Source organism: Palaemon carinicauda, chromosome 23 (assembly GCF_036898095.1).
Source record: "Palaemon carinicauda isolate YSFRI2023 chromosome 23, ASM3689809v2, whole genome shotgun sequence".
Taxonomy (NCBI): Eukaryota; Metazoa; Arthropoda; class Malacostraca; order Decapoda; family Palaemonidae; genus Palaemon; species Palaemon carinicauda.
Window position 1 is genome coordinate 100079631 of NC_090747.1, and position 19412 is coordinate 100099042.

Sequence of the window (19412 nt, forward strand, 5' to 3'; positions counted from 1 at the left end):
AAATATTTTTACAATTAGCTTTCTCTCAACCCGGAGGCTACCCTTATTGTTCTTTTTTTCAATATTTAACTTAGCCGGTGATTATAATAGCTGCAACTCTGTTGCTCGACAGAAAACTCTAAGGTAAAATTCGCCAGCGATCGCTACACAGGTTGCGGGTGTGCCCAACAGCGCCATCTGTCGTCCAGATACCCAGTACTCAATGTAAACAAAGAACTCAATTTTCTCTCTGTCGTGCTCCCGACAAGACGTGCTTATTCGCTGTTGCTAAACTGGATTTGTTTTCACAACTAATTGGTGAAGTACACTATTCTAGTTTTGAGCTTTCGCTGTGCAGGCTTTTTCTTCGCAATTCCTTGAACTCTTTTTGATTACGGATTCTTTGTTGATGACTTTTTGATAGTTTTTGAATTCCCCTTTGACCAATTCAAAATGGCTGACCCTTCACAAGTCCCAAAATTTAGGAAGTGCAATGCTAGGGACTGTTCAAGGCGTCTTCCGAAGGCCTCTATCGACCCTCACACTGTTTGTTCCAATTGTCGGGATAAAACCTGTCAATTGGAAGATCGATGTGAGGAGTGCGTTGGGCTTTCGGAATTCGATTTTATCGAATTCCAAAAATATACACGTAGGCTAGAGAGAGATAGAGTTAGGAGAAGTTCCTCTCGTTCTATTGACATTTCCTCTCCTCATGCCCCACAACCTATTCCTTCCCCTGTAGTGGTTGCTCCTAATCCCCCTTCTGGCACTCAGGAACCTTCGATGGCTGATATGATGCGTGCCATCCAAGCTCTGGGTGAGAGAGTTGAGTCACTGGCTAGTGACCGTAATCAGCTCATGGCGGATGTCAAGGAGCTGAAGTGTAAAAGTGCAGTGGGAAGTGTTAAAGTGAGTGATAGTGTTGTGGATAGTGTTGCGCTTGAGGGTTCGTCTGTTCGTGCCTGTCGTCCTCCTAGTCCGGGACCTCTTGCAAGCTCCCAAGTCCAGGGGAGAAGCAATGTCGTACGACAAATGGGTTCGAGAGGCTTTAATCAGCGAACAGAAGTTCCCTCCGTGGTATCGGGCGTATCTACCCAAGATCGCCCCTGCCTAACAAGGACGAGAGAGCCCATTTATACCTCGTCTGCGGAAGAGGTTTCTCGCAAGAAACCATGGACCAAGGTCTCACGACCGTTAAAGCGCAAGTCGGTCCCTTCCGCGCAAGTCCAACGGCCCAGCTGTAGCCACTGGGTCAGTTCGGACTCGCTGCAGTCATCCGATGACTGCTCACCTCCTAAGAGAGGCAAAGCGGTACCGCTTCAGACAGTTACACCGTCTGTCGCCGCACCTGCTCCTGTAGACCCTAAGTGGTCTTTACTGCAAGACATGCAGTCGCAACTTACGTCGCTTATGCAGGACTTTCGTGCGGAGAAGGTTGCTGCCGCACCAGTAGCTAGTGCAGCTCCTTGCCTACAACCACCCACACGATCGGTTGTGCGTCCTGGGGACTCTGAGGTAACCTTCTCACGCACTCCAGTTGAGAGAGTTCCGCCACCCATGCGTTCCAGTGTGATCTGCCAGCCGCATGTTGACGTTCAGCGACGCACGGAGGTATCCGTTGACGTCCGTGAGGTTCAACAACCGTCAGAGTTGTTTTGTTTTGACGCGGTGCGTCAACCTCCGCAACCCAGTGTGGTTGCCACTGCGCACCCACATCAGTCTAGACAGTCTGGAGTAGACGCTGTGCGTCCCCGCGCTGCTATGGTTGTTGCCAGCTCACAGACTGGGCAACAGTTCCATGACGTTGCGTCCGGCTCAGTCACGCATGCACCCGTGCGGCCGGACTCAGCCAACCAGCCGTTACCCACTCCGTTGCCGTTCCCTCATCAGTTATCGGATGAGGGACTTTCTGATGATGATGGTGCTGCACATGAAGATGAACCGCACTCAGAACTGGACGAGCCTAAGTCTACGCAACCCTCTTTGGACTTTAGGAAAGTTTTGGCCCTGTTCAAAGAGATGTTTCCGGACCAGTTTGTTTCTGTAGCTCCGCGATCGCCTCCGTCAGAGTTTGTGTTAGGCATGCCGTCAACCGCTCCTGCCTTTACTAGACTCGTCCTCGCACGCTCGTCCAAGAGAGCTTTGCGAGTGATTGGAGAATGGCTGCAGTCCAAAAAGAGTTTAGGGAAGACAGCTTTTACGTTTCCCCCTGATAGACTCTCTTCTAGATCGAGCGTCTGGTATGCCACGGGAGAAGTTCTCGGCTTGGGAGTTCCTGCCTCTGCCCAGGGCGACTTCTCAAGTCTTGTAGACTCTCTCCGCCGCCTAGCCATGAGACGCTCGAAGATATGTTGGTCATCTTCGGACCTGGACCACCTTTTGAAAGGGATATTTAGAGCCTTCGAGGTATCTAACTTCTTACACTGGTGTCTAGGAGCTCTAAGCAGAAAGATCTCTCCGATGGAGAAGGAGACTTCCTTGCTCATTATGTCCTGCATGGACAAGGCCGTACGTGATGGGTCTAATGAGCTTGCTGCATCCTTTGTGTCCGGAGTCCTTAAGAAGCGTGAAAACCTGTGTTCATTCCTTTCAGCTGGAGTTACACCATGCCAGAGATCCGAACTTCTGTTTGCTCCTCTTTCTAAGTGCCTTTTTCCAGAGGACCTGATTAAGGAGATTGCCGCTTCTTTGATACAGAAGGATACTCACGATCTTGTTGCGTCCTCTGCTCGCAAAGCCACCCCTTTGCCTACCTTGTCAGCTAGACCAAGGATGGACACTCCAGCGTCCCGTTTTATTCCGCCCTTTCGTGGCAGAGCCTCCAGCAGAGGAGGTGCTCGTGCCGAAGGGAGACGTGGAAAAAAGAAAGGAACCAAGTCCTTTAAGGGCAGAGTCTGACTGCCAACTTCTTCAAACAGCAGTGGGAGCCAGACTCAAGAACTTCTGGCAGACCTGGGAAAAGAGAGGCGCAGATGCACAATCTGTGAAGTTGCTCAGAGAGGGGTACAAGATCCCGTTTGTACGAAAACCCCCTCTAGCAACGTCCCCCATCGATCTCTCTCCCAGGTACAGAGAGGAAGACAAGAGACGGGCATTGAAACAGGAAGTGTCTCTCTTACTAGAGAAGGGAGCGGTAGTCAAAGTCCTGGACCATCAAACCCCAGGATTCTACAACCGTCTCTTCTTGGTGTCCAAGAAGACAGGAGGGTGGAGGCCGGTGCTAGACGTCAGTGCGCTGAATGTCTTTGTCACAAAGCAGACGTTCTCCATGGAGACCACAAAGTCGGTTCTAGCAGCGGTCAGAAGGGAAGACTGGATGGTCTCGTTAGACCTAAGGGACGCCTACTTCCACGTCCCCATCCACCCGGACTCCCAACCTTTTCTGAGATTCGTTTTTGAAAAGGTTGTCTACCAGTTTCAAGCCCTGTGCTTTGGCCTAAGCACAGCTCCTCTTGTGTTTACGAGGCTGATGAGGAATGTAGCCAAATTCCTTCATTTAGCAGACATCCGAGCCTCCCTCTATTTGGACGACTGGCTTCTCAGAGCTTCTTCCAGTCGTCGCTGTCTGAAGGATCTAAAGTGGACTCTAGATCTGACCAAGGAATTGGGTCTCCTTGTCAATATGGAAAAGTCACAAGTGGTCCCATCCCAAACTATTGTGTATTTAGGGATGGAGATTCACAGTCTAGCTTTTCGGGCTTTTCCGTCGGCCCCCAGAACAAGCCAAGCCCAGTTATGCATCCAGAACATGCTGAAGAAGGAACGATGTTCAGTCAGGAAGTGGATGAGTCTGATAGGGACGCTATCATCCCTGGAACAGTTCGTAGCATTAGGAAGACTACACCTCCGTCCTCTTCAATATCACCTAGCATTTCACTGGAAAAAGGACAAGACGCTAGAAGCGGTCTCAATCCCCATTTCCGAGAAGATGAAGTCTTGCCTGACATGGTGGAAGGACAGTATCAGCCTCAGAGAGGGTCTGCCCCTGGCTGTTCAGACTCCCAACCACGTTCTCTTCTCGGACGCATCGGACGTAGGCTGGGGCGCGACATTAGACGGTCGGGAATGCTCGGGAATATGGAACTCGAGTCAAAGGACAATGCATATCAACTGCAAGGAGCTACTGGCAGTACATCTGGCCTTGAAAAGCTTCAGGTCTCTCCTTCAAGGCAAAGTGGTGGAGGTGAACTCGGACAACACCACGGCTTTGGCGTACATCTCCAAGCAAGGAGGGACCCACTCACTGACGTTGTACGAGATCGCAAGGGACCTCCTCACCTGGTCAAAAGGTCTAAACATATCGCTAGTTACGAGGTTCATCCAAGGCAACTTGAATGTCATGGCAGATTGTCTCAGTCGGAAGGGACAAATTCTTCCAACAGAATGGACCCTCCACAAGGATGTATGCAAGAGTCTTTGGGCCACCTGGGGCCAGCCGACCATATATCTCTTCGCAACCTCGATGACCAAGAGGCTCCCAATATATTGCTCACCAATCCCGGACCCAGCAGCAGTTCATATAGATGCCTTTCTCCTAGATTGGTCACATCTAGATCTATATGCATTCCCTCCGTTCAAGATTGTCAACAAGGTACTGCAGAAGTTCGCCTCTCACGAAGGGACAAGGTTGACGCTAGTTGCTCCCCTCTGGCCCGCGAGAGAATGGTTCACCGAGGTACTTCGATGGCTAGTAGACGTTCCCAGAACAGTTCCCCTAAGGGTGGACCTTCTACGTCAGCCACACGTAAAGAAGGTACACCAAGGCCTCCACGCTCTTCGTCTGACTGCCTTCAGACTATCGAAAGACTCTCGAGAGCTAGAGGCTTTTCGAAGGAGGCAGCCAGAGCGATTGCTAGAGCAAGGAGAACATCCACCCTTAGAGTCTACCAATCGAAGTGGGAAGTCTTCCGAAACTGGTGCAAGTCAGTATCAGTATCCTCGACCAGTACCTCTGTAACTCAAATAGCTGACTTCCTCTTATATCTGAGGAAAGAACGATCTCTTTCAGCTCCCACTATCAAGGGTTACAGAAGCATGTTGGCATCAGTCTTCCGTCACAGAGGCTTAGATCTTTCCAACAATAAAGATCTACAGGACCTCCTTAAGTCTTTTGAGACCACGAAGGAGCGTCGTTTGGTTACACCTGGTTGGAATTTAGACGTGGTACTAAGATTCCTCATGTCAGACAGGTTCGAGCCGCTACAATCAGCCTCCCTGAAAGATCTCACCTTAAAGACTCTTTTCCTGGTTTGCTTAGCCACAGCTACTAAAAGAGTCAGTGAGATTCATGCCTTCAGCAAGAACATCGGTTTCTCATCTGAAACGGCTACATGTTCTCTACAACTTGGTTTTCTAGCCAAAAACGAGCTATCTTCTCGACCTTGGCCAAAATCGTTCGATATTCCAAGCTTATCGAATATGGTTGGAAATGAACTAGAAAGAGTCTTATGCCCTGTGAGAGCTCTTAAGTTCTATTTAAAACGAACTAAACCTTTAAGAGGCCCGTCTGAAGCTTTATGGTGTTCAGTTAAGAAACCATCTTTGCCTATGTCAAAGAATGCTTTATCCTATTTTATCAGACTGTTAATACGAGAAGCTCATTCCCATCTGAATGAGGAAGACCAAGCTTTGCTGAGGGTAAGGACACACGAAGTTAGAGCTGTCGCAACTTCCGTGGCCTTTAAACAAAATAGATCTCTGCGAAGTATAATGGACGCAACCTATTGGAGAAGCAAGTCAGTGTTCGAGTCTTTTTATCTTAAGGATGTCCAGTCTCTTTACGAGGACTGCTACACTCTGGGACCATTCGTAGCAGCGAGTGCAGTAGTGGGTGAGGGCTCAACCACTACAATTCCCTAATTCCATAACCTTTTTAATCTTTCTCTTGAAATGTTTTTATTGTTGTTTTTTGGGTTGTCCGGAAGGCTAAGAAGCCTTTCGCATCCTGGTTGATTTGGCGGGTGGTCAAAGTCATTTCTTGAGAAGCGCCTAGATTAGGGGTTTTGATGAGGTCCTGTTGTATGGGTTGCAACCCTTGATACTTCAGATCCTAGGGGTCGATCAGCATCCTGAGAGGATCGCGAGGCTCCGTAAGGAAGACGTACTTAAAAAGGCAGAGTAATTGTTCAAGTCGACTTCCTTACCAGGTACCTATTTATTTTGTTTTTGTTATTTTGATAACTTCTAAAATGAAATAAAAATTCTTAGCTCATAATAATGTAAACATATAGTGCTGGTCTCTACCCACCCCCCTGGGTGTGAATCAGCTATTATAATCACCGGCTAAGTTAAATATTGAAAAATGTTATTTTTATAATAAAATAAATTTTTGAATATACTTACCCGGTGATTATAAATTAAAGGACCCTCCCTTCCTCCCCAATAGAGACGCAGTGGAACGAGGAGAAAATTGAGTTCTTTGTTTACATTGAGTACTGGGTATCTGGACGACAGATGGCGCTGTTGGACACACCCGCAACCTGTGTAGCGATCGCTGGCGAATTTTACCTTAGAGTTTTCTGTCGAGCAACAGAGTTGCAGCTATTATAATCACCGGGTAAGTATATTCAAAAATTTATTTTATTATAAAAATAACATTTCTAGATGTGGCCAGTCTTTAATTTTTTCTTGTGTAACTTCTAGTTCATTTGAGAGAATAAGTGTTGGATTAAACTTGATGTTCTGATCAAGTGAATTATAAATCTAGAGTATTGAATATTGATTTTAGTTACATAATACATCTACGAATTTATTTTATTTCTCCAAAGTTATTCTTTTACTTGCTTCATCTGTAAAAGTTTATCACTTCTCCAAAGTAAGTCTTTTACTTAATACGTCTGCAAAAAATTATCACTTCTCCAAAGTTAGTCTTTCACTTGATACATCTGGAAAAGTTTATTACTTCTCCAAAGTTAGTCTTTTACTTGATACATCTGTAAAAGTTTATCACTTCCTCAAAGTTAGTCTTTTACTTGATACATCTGCAAAAGTTTATCACTTCTCCAAAGTTAGTCTTTTACTTGATACATCTGCAAAAGTTTATCAATTCTCCAAAGTTAGTCTTTTACTTGATACATCTGTAATAGGTTATCACTTCTCCAAAGTTAGTCTTTCACTTGATACATCTGGAAAAGTTTATCACTTCTCCAAAGTTAGTCATTTACTTGTTACATCTGTAAAAGTTTATCACTTCTCCAAAGTTAGTCTTTTACTTGATACATCTGTAAAAGTTTATCACTTCTCCAAAGTTAGTCTTTTACTTTATACATCTGTAAAAGTTTATCACTTCTCTAAAGTTAGTCTTTTACTTTAAACATCTGCAAAAGTTTATCACTTCTCCAAAGTTAGTCTTTTACTTGATACATCTCCAAAAGTTTATCACTTCTCCAAAGTTAGTCTTTTACTTGATACATCTGTAAAAGTTTATCACTTCCTCAAAGTTAGTCTTTTACTTGATACATCTGCAAAAGTTTATCACTTCTCCAAAGTTAGTCTTTTACTTGATACATCTGCAAAAGTTTATCAATTCTCCAAAGTTAGCCTTTTACTTTATACATCTGCAAAAGTTTATCCCTTCTCCAAAGTCAGTCATTTACTTGTTACAACTGCAAAAGTTTATCACTTCTCCAAAGTTTGTCCTTTACTTGATACATCTGCAAACGCTAAGCACTTCTCCAAAATTAGTCTTTTACTTGATACATCTGCAAAAGTTTATCAATTCTCCAAAATTAGTCTTTTACTTTATACATCTGCAAAAGTTTATCCCTTCCCCAAAGTCAGTCATTTACTTGTTACAACTGCAAAAGTTTATCACTTCTCCAAAGTTAGTCCTTTACTTGATACATCTGCAAAAGCTAAGCACTTCTCCAAAATTAGTCTTTTACTTTATACATCTGCAAAAGTTTATCACTTCTCCAAAGTTTATAATTTTTCCAAAGTTAGTCTTTTCACAACATTGTATAATTGCTTCAAATAACCACTAGTTATCCTGACAAATAAATGAAAAATATTCCCTGAAGGAATTTAGTAAATTACATAATTTTCATGGCCATGGTTCTAACGTAGAGGAATTTTAACTCAATCTTCCTGTCCATTTACTAACATGATTTTAAAGAAACTACTATTGCATAAAATATATTCTGGGCTAAATTTCCGGTCAGGTTTTCCACTGCAAAGATTATATATCAATATTGGAAAAACAGTTGAGCATTATTCCTCCTTAGTCCTTGATAATTAAAAAATATCTTCACATATGCTTAGAATTCCCGTTACAATGCCTTGAAGTATGCAAAGAGTAACCTGCTTAGTCAAAACCATAATTCACAGATGATTCACTGTTCTAGAAGTATTACTTTAATTATCAAAATCAAATTCTATTTTCAAATGTAACATATCACCAAATTTCCAGATAAAATATTAATATGCTATTGTAAATATTAATTTTTTATAGAAGAGTTGGCATAGTATAAGCTACTCTTGTTTATTTCATGATGCCTGTATTTTTGTCTTCATTGCTGTGAACAAGAGAACTGCTATAATTGTATTAATTTCATAAAGCTCTCATTGGGTCCTCCATTTCCATGGCACTGGTAAATTCTCTAAAATTTAACTGCTTTATCAAATTGCTCTCAATATTGCTGAAGTATGCACCTTTAAAAAAATTGCTGTACCAATTGACTAGATTTTTAAAAATGTCTTTCCTCCAGAGTTTAACTTACATAAATTGGAATATTACTTTCATTACACATAAGAAAGTAAGTCTGGATGGCCATTGTTTTTACTTCAAAAAGATGGTAACTGTAATTTTGATAAATACCAATGGTTCATTTGCTATTATCCTTTAAATTATGGGTCATTTTTGTTTGTGTCTTTTTGGGGAGGACAAATAACTTGGTCTTTTCTGTCTGGAGGACATAAAACTTTTGAGTCTTTCTTAGGAGGATACATAACTTGAGGTATTTTCTGTCTGGAGGACAAAACAATTTTAGGTCTTTCTTGAGAGGACAAATAACTTAGTCTTTTTTTGAGATGACAAATAACTTGGTATTTTCTTAAGATGACAAATAACTAGAGGTCTTTTCTTGAGATGACAAATAACTTGAGGTTTTATTCGGTCTGGAGGACAGAGAACTTTTAGGTCTTTTCTTGAGATGACAAATAACTGGAGGTCTTTTCTTGAGATGACAAATAACTTGAGGTCTTTTCTTGAGATGACAAATAACTTGAGGTCTTTTCTTGAGATGACAAATAACTTGAGGTCTTTTCTTGAGATGACAAATAACTTGAGGTTTTATTCGGTCTGGAGGACAGAGAACTTTTAGGTCTTTTCTTGAGATGACAAATAACTTGAGGTCTTTTCTTGAGATGACAAATAACTTGAGGTCTTTTCTTGAGATGACAAATAACTTGAGGTCTTTTCTTGAGATGACAAATAACTGGAGGTCTTTTCTTGAGATGACAAATAACTTGAGGTTTTATTCTGTCTGGAGGACAAAAGACTTTTGGGTCTTTCTTGAGAGGACAAATAGCTTGAGGTCTTTTCTGTATGGAGGACAAAAATCTTTAGGTTCTCCATAATCGAGTGCATACTGGTTCTTTGTTTTAAAAAAGCTTTTTATTCCTAAACTAATTTCCTCTTAATGCATTTAAATAGCAGATTTTACATAGTAATTAATGCCTAGTTTTCAAAATGCATTAATTGTATTCAGTGCCATTAGACTTATTTTCCTTTGGAGGACTAAATGAGAAGCTAAAATATATTTGATTTGTATAATTGCAGTCATACAGTAGTTCTCTAAACTGTTACTATAGATTGAAATTGTGATAATTCTGTTAACTAACATTCTGTTAACACAGGTCATCATGTTTGTGAAAATTTTGGAAAGATTAAAAATAAAAAAAACTCCTCGGAGTCAGTGCTGCAGTGACCCGGGAGACGAGCGAGTGTTCTCGGCATATGAGGTGACCCAGACAAGTGTCATTGTACATTTTGGAAAGTTCCGAACTCGAAGACATTCAATTAAGAGTTTCTTGTTAATTAATTTAATTGTTCAGTGAAGGAAAGGACCCTTTCCACCCTTGTGCTTTTCTTTTTGAAATATTTGTATTTTTCTTCTCAATGGTGAATAGCTGTATTATTTCTGTTTTGGTAAACAATGATATTATTTTCAAGTTTTAAACTGTACTTGTTACAAGGTTAGCTAAGTGTGTTATCAATAGTCAAGATATATCGAACATTTTATTTTTGATTTAGCTGTAGTTTTAATACGAGAAAATACTTCTATTGAAATACTTTTAACTTAGATTTTGCTCAATGATGTACATTGAAATAGTTAGTTCATGAAAAAGCTATATAAAGTAATTTCATAATATAAAATAATGAAGCATCACAATTTAATTAATATTAGTCAATTTAGTTTTCAGTTTATCCATGTTTCTGTATCATAAGAATATTTTGGAAATTTTCTTGATATCTGTATGAATTTAACACTTATGCTTTTATTGCATTTTGGGAAAAGTTTCTTATTTCACATAGTATTCAGTGGTAATTATAAAATTATAACCTAAAAGTCTCATATTTCACGTAATTTAAAGTTTTGCTTTTCACGTAATTTTCAGTGGTAATTTGTAAATTTTAACCTAAAAGTTTCTTATTTCACGTAATTTAAAGTTTTGCATTTCACGCAATTGTCAGTGGCAATTAGTAAATTGCAATATGAAGTTTCTTATTTCACGTAATTTAAAGTTTTGCATTTCACGTAATTTAAAGTTTTGCATTTCACGTAACTTTTAGTGCTAATTTATAAATTTCAGTGTTAAATGTAACAACTCCCCTTTCTTAACATTTCTTATTACCAATTAAATCAATAATTTGTTCAAGTCATCCTTAATATCTTGCTTTTATGGTACAGTTATTTGTAATGTATGGTCTGTGGGCTGCCACAAAAGGGGGTACCAGCTTGTGGCGTAAACACTGATTCGCCTTCAGACATCCATTCGTTCCATGTATTTGACATAGGAGGAGGGATAAAATATCACAACAGCCACTTTCAGATATCCTTGTGTTGGGGATCCTTCAATTGCATTCTATAGACTTTGACGAGATAAGAGATTTGAGATAAGATAGCTTTATCATAGGAGTGTTTAGAGTATTAAGGTACAATCGCTCCAAAAGTATTGGTGCACTTTATGGAATAGATAAGAAATGTGAGATAAGAGAGATATATTATAGGAAATATTTAGAGTATTAAGGTACAATGGCTCCAAAATTATTGGTGCACGTTATGGACTAGGTAAAAGATATGAGATAAGAAAAGCCATATTATAAGAATATTTAGAAAAGTACAATCTCTCTTAAAAGTACCGGTACAAGTTATGGAATAAAGGGATATGAGATAAGAGAGCTTTATAAAAGGAAATTTTTAGAGTATTAAGGTACGTCCATTCCGAAAATGGGTTCATGTTATGATCGATAATTTAGAAATCATTCGTTCGGGGCTGTGATTTTTGAGAACGTTGGCTTAAACAAATCTCGTTTCTCAATATTTATCGTCACTAGTTTCAAAATGTTTAACCGAGTGTACATAAGATGCGTTGCTTGTTTTCTAAGATTAACTAAAAGGGTTTTTATTTCCATACTTCCAGATTTAGAATTAAAAGAAAATCAATTTTACATACAAAATATTTTTAGATAGCCATTTTGGCCTTATGAAAAAAAAACAAAAAAACCGCAGTATAAGGGCTCATATTCTACAAGAACTTATGAGGGCATAGCATTGTTCACTAGAAGTAAAGTCTTGTAAATATTCATTGAGATAAATATATTCTATAAAATCTAGGGCACACTTAGAAGCAACTACTTTGAGGTTTCCTTTATTATTGACATATGATTTATATACCTTCCTTAGACTAATTGCAATGCGCTTTATATTATAGGTGAGGTTTTCTTTTTGTGCCATTATTTTCACTTTTTATTGTCTACTAGGTTCATAATTACTTTGCACTGATACACAAATTTTTGTTTATATATGATGAATAAAAAAACCCACAATTTATGAAAAATTAAATTAATATACCTTTCGAAAGGACCATCTCCTTCCTCTTCAGAAAAAAAAAATGTTTTATTTTCTGAATAGGAAGGGAGATGGTCCTTTCGAAAGCTTAATAAATTTCCCTTTCCTTAAATTGAGGGTCATTTTATTTATAATTACGTTATATTATTCAAAGAGATTGTCTTGATAAATTTTACTAAATCAGTAGAGGAGACTTTTCTTAATTGTTTTCCCGAGTTTATAAGTCTTTGTTTCATTTAATTCAAGTTTCTCCTCCTTGATCTTTTCCATCGAAAGTTAAATTTACATTGTAATAAAATACTAACACAATTCAAAGTATATTGCGAAAATTAGTTTAAGTTGAGTTTTGTTAGAAGAATTATTGAAACCATATTACATTTAAAAATAATGAATATTTATCCATATAAAGTCTTAATGCTAGATTACCTTTAAACAAAAGTATATTCAAATCTTTAGAGGCGTTAACAACTCACAAAAGACAATAATTACTATAATAATTAATTAGAAATAAAACGGGTTTTAATGTCACTTTAATTTCAAATTGAAGATAGTCCTTTTGAACGTTTTATAGATTACCTTTAACTAAAAGTATATTCAAATATTCAAAGGCGTTAACAACTTACATAGACAATAATTACTATAATAATTAATTGATATTGAGACGGTTTTTAATATCAGTTCAATTTAAAGTTTAAGATAGTCCCTTCGAACGTTTCAATATTTTATCAAATTTTATTCAATGGTTCACATGATATGCCTTGAAGCAATAAACTCGTGATCATACATTCTTAGCACTTGCGTCCAAATTATTTCGCAAATACGATCCAAAAGACCAACTTAACGAAAACAATGCTATTGCCCTCATACTGTGTATACGGTTTTTTTTTTTTTTAGGAGCAACCAAAGTACATATATTTATCACAAGATGAATTGAAAAGAAGCTGGCGTCAATAGCCAAATTATTGCTCCATCATTTTTATACCATCGGCACCTTTATTATAACTATACCATATATTTTTAAGTAGGAATACGGTGAATTAGATATATCATAAGCTAGTGAATGTCATTATTATTTCATACAACTTGAGGCTAGATAGGTTGTAATAGAACAGTTTAAGAACAGTTTATTAGAAAAGAAAAAAAGGGATAAACCATAACTTAGAATTAGGGACTTTTAGAATATCTTTATTTATTTTTTTTCTAGATTTTTTTTCTTTCATTGTGTTTTTCTGCATACTGTAATTCCAATTATTCTGCTTTCTAATTATTCAACTCTCTAATTATTCTACTTTCTAATAAACAGATCGTTCAGACATTCAAGATAAGAAATTTTCTCTTAATATTCATGAATTGCCTTTAATCAAACTAATTTTGAAATTGTGCTACAATTGTTCACGAGGCGCAATAATATGAATTTTCATATAATGATAAATTGAATATTTACGAAACGCTGTGATTTAAATTTTCATTAACTAAGAACCGATTAATTATCTGAATTGAATGTTTTTATTATTCAATATTAGTCAATTGTGTATCAAACCCCCCTATATAAAACTGTCAATATTGCTAACGCATTTAATACATCATTTTTGCTAAGTGGTCATTTACTGATTAGCCTCATAAAGACCAAAGTTTATCATAGCTAATGAGCGTTGTCTTTCATATCTAATTTAAGTTTAAAGGTTTTTTTCAAGTTAATTAATTAAAATATTTAAATTACTGATAAAATTCCAAGATATTGACAGTTTATAAAAAGAATCATCATTGTGTAAATGAATTAAACTCCGGAATGACACAGACAATATAGAAGTTAGATTAGCAAGGGTAACACCATATCTTACTACCAGTCGTGATTGTACATCGAACAATATTCGATTAAGTTTATTATTCTTCGCGACTTCAATTTCAACCGTTAATCGTAATGATAAAAGTAACGAATCGTGTTTATATATATATATATATATATATATATATATATATATATATATATATATATATATGTATACACTGTGTAATAATTAGCAATATTGATATCGTAGTTAAAATTTCACTGACTGCAAAAATAAATCATCGTTCATGACCGTATCGTATCAGCTAATTTAAAAAAAAGATTTCATAACTAAAAATGCTCTTTGGCCCTAAACAGCCTCGTAAATTCTCTCTCTCTCTCTCTCTCTCTCTCTCTCTCTCTCTCTCTCTCTCTCTCTCTCTCTCTCTCTCTCTCTCTCTCTCTCTCTCATACGAATTATTTGATACAGGAAATAAGATTTTTCTATCAGAGTTTAGTGTACTCATAAATATATCTAGACGTATTATGTCAGTCACCATGTTATGATATTAGATAACTAATCTAGGAATATGAGAAATTAAGTTAAAGTTAGTTAGGAAGTAGGTTAATATTGTATCAATTTGTTCAGTAAAATTTTGTCGTAATCTAAACTTGAAGTGTTCAGCTGTTTACTAAATGTTATTGTAGTAAGTATGAGAAATTAATTAATTAAAATCATGATATAATATATGTGTCAATGTACATAAATGTACATGTCATGGTTCAGCCTAGCTAGTATAGACTGTGAATGTTAGAAAAAATACAGTAAACATTATCACGTTTCAGCCTAGCTAGTATAGGCTATGAAAATGTTAGAAAAAGTACAAGGAACATTATTACTTTTTAGCCTAAAGTACAAGGAACATTATTACTTTTTAGCCTAGTTTGTATAGATTATGTGAATGTTAGAAAAAAAAGTACAGGGAGCATTATCACTTTTTAGCCTAGCTAGTATAGACTATGTGAATGTTAGAAAAGTACAGGGAACATTATCACGTTTCAGCCTAGCTAGTATAGGCTATGTGAATGTTAGAAAAACGCACAGGGAACATTCTCATTTTTCAGGCTAGCTATTATAGACTATGTGAATGTTAGAAAAAAGTACAGGGAACATTATCACGTATCAGCCTAGCTAGTATAGACTATGTGAGTGTTAGAAAAAGTACAGTGAACATTATTACTTTTTAGCCTAGCTAGTATAGGCTATGTGAATGTTAGAAAAAAGTACAGGGAACATTATCTAAAATTGGATAGACCACTGAATAGCCTCAAAGATCACTGTGCTTATAGGCCTATAACCCAAATTCTCAAACCGTTGAATAGAATTTATCTAATAATTGATATATTTATCAAATTAATATATGCGATTGTTAAGATTGTTAAGTTTGTAAGTATAGAATATGTAAATATCATGAAAATTATAATACAAGGAGCATATCTAAAATGATATAGGACACTGAATAGCCAAATTCACGAATCGCAAAATAGAATGCACATTGGAGAATCCATTTCGCAAATATGTCGAACTTGGCTGGTGGTCCATGCGAGTAGAAGGCGACTTAAGTCCGATTTGATTATCTCGCTGGTGGAAGAAGCCGAGATAATGAGAACATTCGCTTCGCATCTCTTCCTCTTTACCCAACTCAATCACTTACATGGGACGAAGGACAATCGTCAGGAAGCGATTTTGGTGCTTTACGTTTTCTTGTCTGCTTTTGGGGTGGCTGGACAGACCTTTGGCTTCTGAATGTACCATAGTTGATGTAGTGTTCTGGATGACTTGTTAATAAAGCAAATAATTTAAAGATAGTTTATATATGATTGTATTCCTTAGTTTCTTTTGTCATAATTTCCCCATAGTGATTGTTCTACCTCTTGCAATTAACATTTTAAATTTTATTTTAAGTAATTTAACGTTTTTTATGAGTTGCTATTTAATATTGCTATTTATAAAGCAAAACTTTCCATTTAAAGTATTGAAATTGCTTAATAAATGCCTAAGTTGTATGAAAATTTGTCGGCAGATAACGTTTTCTATAAGTAAAACATTAAGAAAAGAAATAACGTAGTTACTGCTCAAAATCCTTGCCAGGTAACGTTTTCTGTATCTTGAAAATGAAGGGGAAATAAGAAAATGGGAAATGCAATAAAACCATAGGATAAACTATAGTATTTTAGTAAAGACTAAGATAATACAGATAAAAAATATATTTTAAGACTAACTAACGTTCAAATGTAGCAATTAATTTTTATGTAAATCAATTAATAACTGAATTCATAATTAGAATAAGGACTTACCTTAGAAAAGGACGATATACTTATATAAGCTTATGCTTTTCACTAAGTTGTCAAATAGTTTTATAACTTTAACTTTTAGTTAGTGATGCTCATTTGAAATAATCAATAGTTAGAGCCTAACTAGGACACGAATCAGATCTTAGTATAACTATTTTAAACATAGATTTAAAGATCAATTGCTGTACTGAAGTATATAAAAGAAAGTTCCATATACTGAGACTATTGATAACACACTTGACTTAACCAGTAATGAGTACTGTTTGAAACTTGAATAGAAATATTTCATTGTATACCATAACAGAAAATGGTTTCATTATTCACCATTGGTAAGAGAAACTCATATATTTCAAAAGAAAGGCACAAGGAAGGAACGAGTCCTTTCTTTCACTGAACAATTAGATTAACTAACTAGAAACTTTTAATTGAATGTCTTCGAGTTTGGAACTTTCCAAAATGTACAATGACACTTTTCTGGTCACCTCATATGCTGAGAACACACACTCGTCTCCCGGGTCACTGTAGTGCTGACTCCAGTAGGAGAAAAAAATTTAAAATACTTTTTTTTATTTGAAAAAAAATTGTAACCTCCCCCACCATTTTGTTGGTATTTTTAAAAATTTAAATAAAAGAGCGTCCGTAAGTTATCCGTTTTTTTTTATTTCTTTCATTAAGTTGTACATAATAAATTTTAACAATTAAAAAAAATATTCTTCTTGATAAAAGTTACAAACAAAAGCTGCTTAATGCTAATAACATTAACAGACATTTTCTTTCTTTCGATGCAGATAAGTTCAAAACATTTCATGTCCTCCATTGGAAAAAAAAGTTCAAAACCTCTACATGCTCAACCTCTCAATTGCCCAAAGGAGCCACTTTAATATCAAAATGCCAAGGTAATACACAGCAAAGGAACAAAGGTGCCTTAACTGCATTAAATGCAGTTAATGTATCTCTCTGCTTATATTAATTAAGCATTTTGATAGTTAAGTGTCCCCCTTGGACAACTAAATCGTCGAGCAATAGATGGTTTGAAACTTTCCATCCATCGGATGATAGAAAAAGTTTGCAACTTCTTGTCTGCATCGAAAGGCAGAAAATGTCTGTTCACGTCTCAAGCAGAAAGCAGCAAATGTTTGTAACTTCATGTCTCCGATGGTAAGTGGAAATTAGATGGAACTTCGTGTCTTCAGAAGTTAGTAGGGCGTTTGCAGCTTCATCTCTCCAAGGGGGCAATCAATTTGAAACTTTGCGTCTTCATTGAAGGCCAGAAAACTTCACCGATGTCAATAAGTGGACCATTACCAATCGCACCTGTAATAGAAAGAAATAATTAGAAACAAATCTCTCAATAAATAAAAGTTAGTTAATTAATCAAATTGAAATGTATAGAAACAAGGAGTGTATAAGAGAATGTGAATAATTAAAACAGCTCTTTCATAGCATAATAAAAAATTTTAAAACCTGAAATATATAAAACGAAAAAGTCAATTAGGGAGATAGAGAAAATTACTAGCTTATTCAATCAGTCAGTGGGAGATGTGCTACACCAAATAAAAGGATTACTAACAAATTAAACAAGTTAAAACTAAAAATTAGAATATATAAAACGAAACTTTAATAAGGATGACATTGAAAATTACCAGCTTGTGAATAATCAGTGAGTAGGAAACGAAGCTACTCCGAATACAAGAATACTAACCACTTATAAATTTAACCTTTTAAAAATGAAACATACCATATAACCTCCAAGAAATATGTATTAATGGAACTTGAATACAATGCATATACTGGTTACTGGAATTGTCACTTTGAATACTAGGAACCTAAATTAATAATTGGTAATATAGCGAGGAAAACTAAAACACACTGCTTGAAAATATTCAAGATTTTTAGATTTAAGAGAAAAAAACTTAGAACTGGAAATCAGAAGGCAAAACTTCCTTGGGCAAATCGAAAACTAATTAAGTGAGCTGTCAGACACACGCACACACACAATTACTGATGTTTATTAATGTGTCATATCTAACAGATAATTTAATGCAGATAAAGATATTAGTTTAAAGACTGGATTTGGATTTCAGAACTTGGGTTAAAAGCTGCCACTGTGACTTCGTAGCCGATTCTACTTAGTTTCTATAGTTTACGTATATAAAATTCAGTGAATAAATATAACTACATTTGTAATTCCTTCCAAGTTCTTAGTCTTTCAAAGATCATAAAATTTTCTTAGAATGTTGGTCATTCGTTCGTTATAAGGTTGAATGATAGTTAAACTTACTTTGCATGTTATCATTATGTTAGTCAAATGAAAGCGATTTTAACATGGATTCACAGTATAACAGCAATTTATTCAGAAAAGTATAAGTATGTAATTATTTTTAAAAAAATTAATTTTCTTTTACCGACAAAACATTGGAATTTTCAGTAACAAATAGTTTTAGAACCATTAAAAACAACCATATACAGTATATAAATTATCACCACCCCTCAATCGTTCAGGAACCAAAATAAAATTCAAAAGAAAAGCTAAATTTTTTCGTTTGATTAAAGTGCATGTAAAATGTGAAGGGGAAGAATAAACAAAGGGGAGAGATACCATGTTCGCCACATTTTCCAACCATTAAAAGAAATGCTCAAACACAAACAGACAAACGCACGCATGCAGTTAATCTTGCCAAGCGTTACAATACCTCCTATAAGCAAAAACGTTAAATAGTAATTGAAAATAACTTTTTTATTCTGCATTCGACAGTTATCACTATAAATTCTATCTACTGAACACATTTTCATGAATGAATGTCTTGAGGAGTGTCCCTCCTAGTGAACCCTAATTTTCAGTATATCCAAGATTTATAGATTTTCCAGGGAGACCAATTAGCTGAGGTCAAGCTGAAAGGAGGAGAATTAATTTATTTTCTAAGGAGACCCATCAGCTGAGGTCAAACTGAAAGAGGGAAGAATAATTTATTTTCTAAGGAGACCTATCAGCTGAGGTCAAGCTGAAAGGGGGGACAATAATTTATTTTCTAAGGAGACCTATCACCTGAGATCAAGCTGAAAGGGGGGACAATAATTTACTTTCTAAGGAGACCTAAGACCTGAGATCAAGCTGAAACGGGGGACAATAATTTACTTTCTAAGGAGACCTATCACCTGAGATTAAGCTGAAAGGGGGTGGGGGCATTAATTTATTTTCTAAGGAGACCTATCAGCTGAAATCAAGCTGAAAGGGGGGA

At 36.5% G+C, this 19412-nt stretch overlaps 1 long non-coding RNA gene across 1 annotated transcript in view; it reads right to left on the reverse strand.

Annotated features, from left to right (window-relative positions):
• Positions 1-16871: 16871 nt before the first annotated feature.
• The window catches only part of LOC137617034 (uncharacterized), a 38995-nt gene continuing 36454 nt past the window's right edge, over positions 16872-19412 (reverse strand). Inside the window, exon 3 of the long non-coding RNA XR_011039549.1 lies at positions 16872-17487. This is a non-coding gene — a long non-coding RNA (uncharacterized lncRNA). The remainder of the gene's footprint in view (positions 17488-19412) is intronic.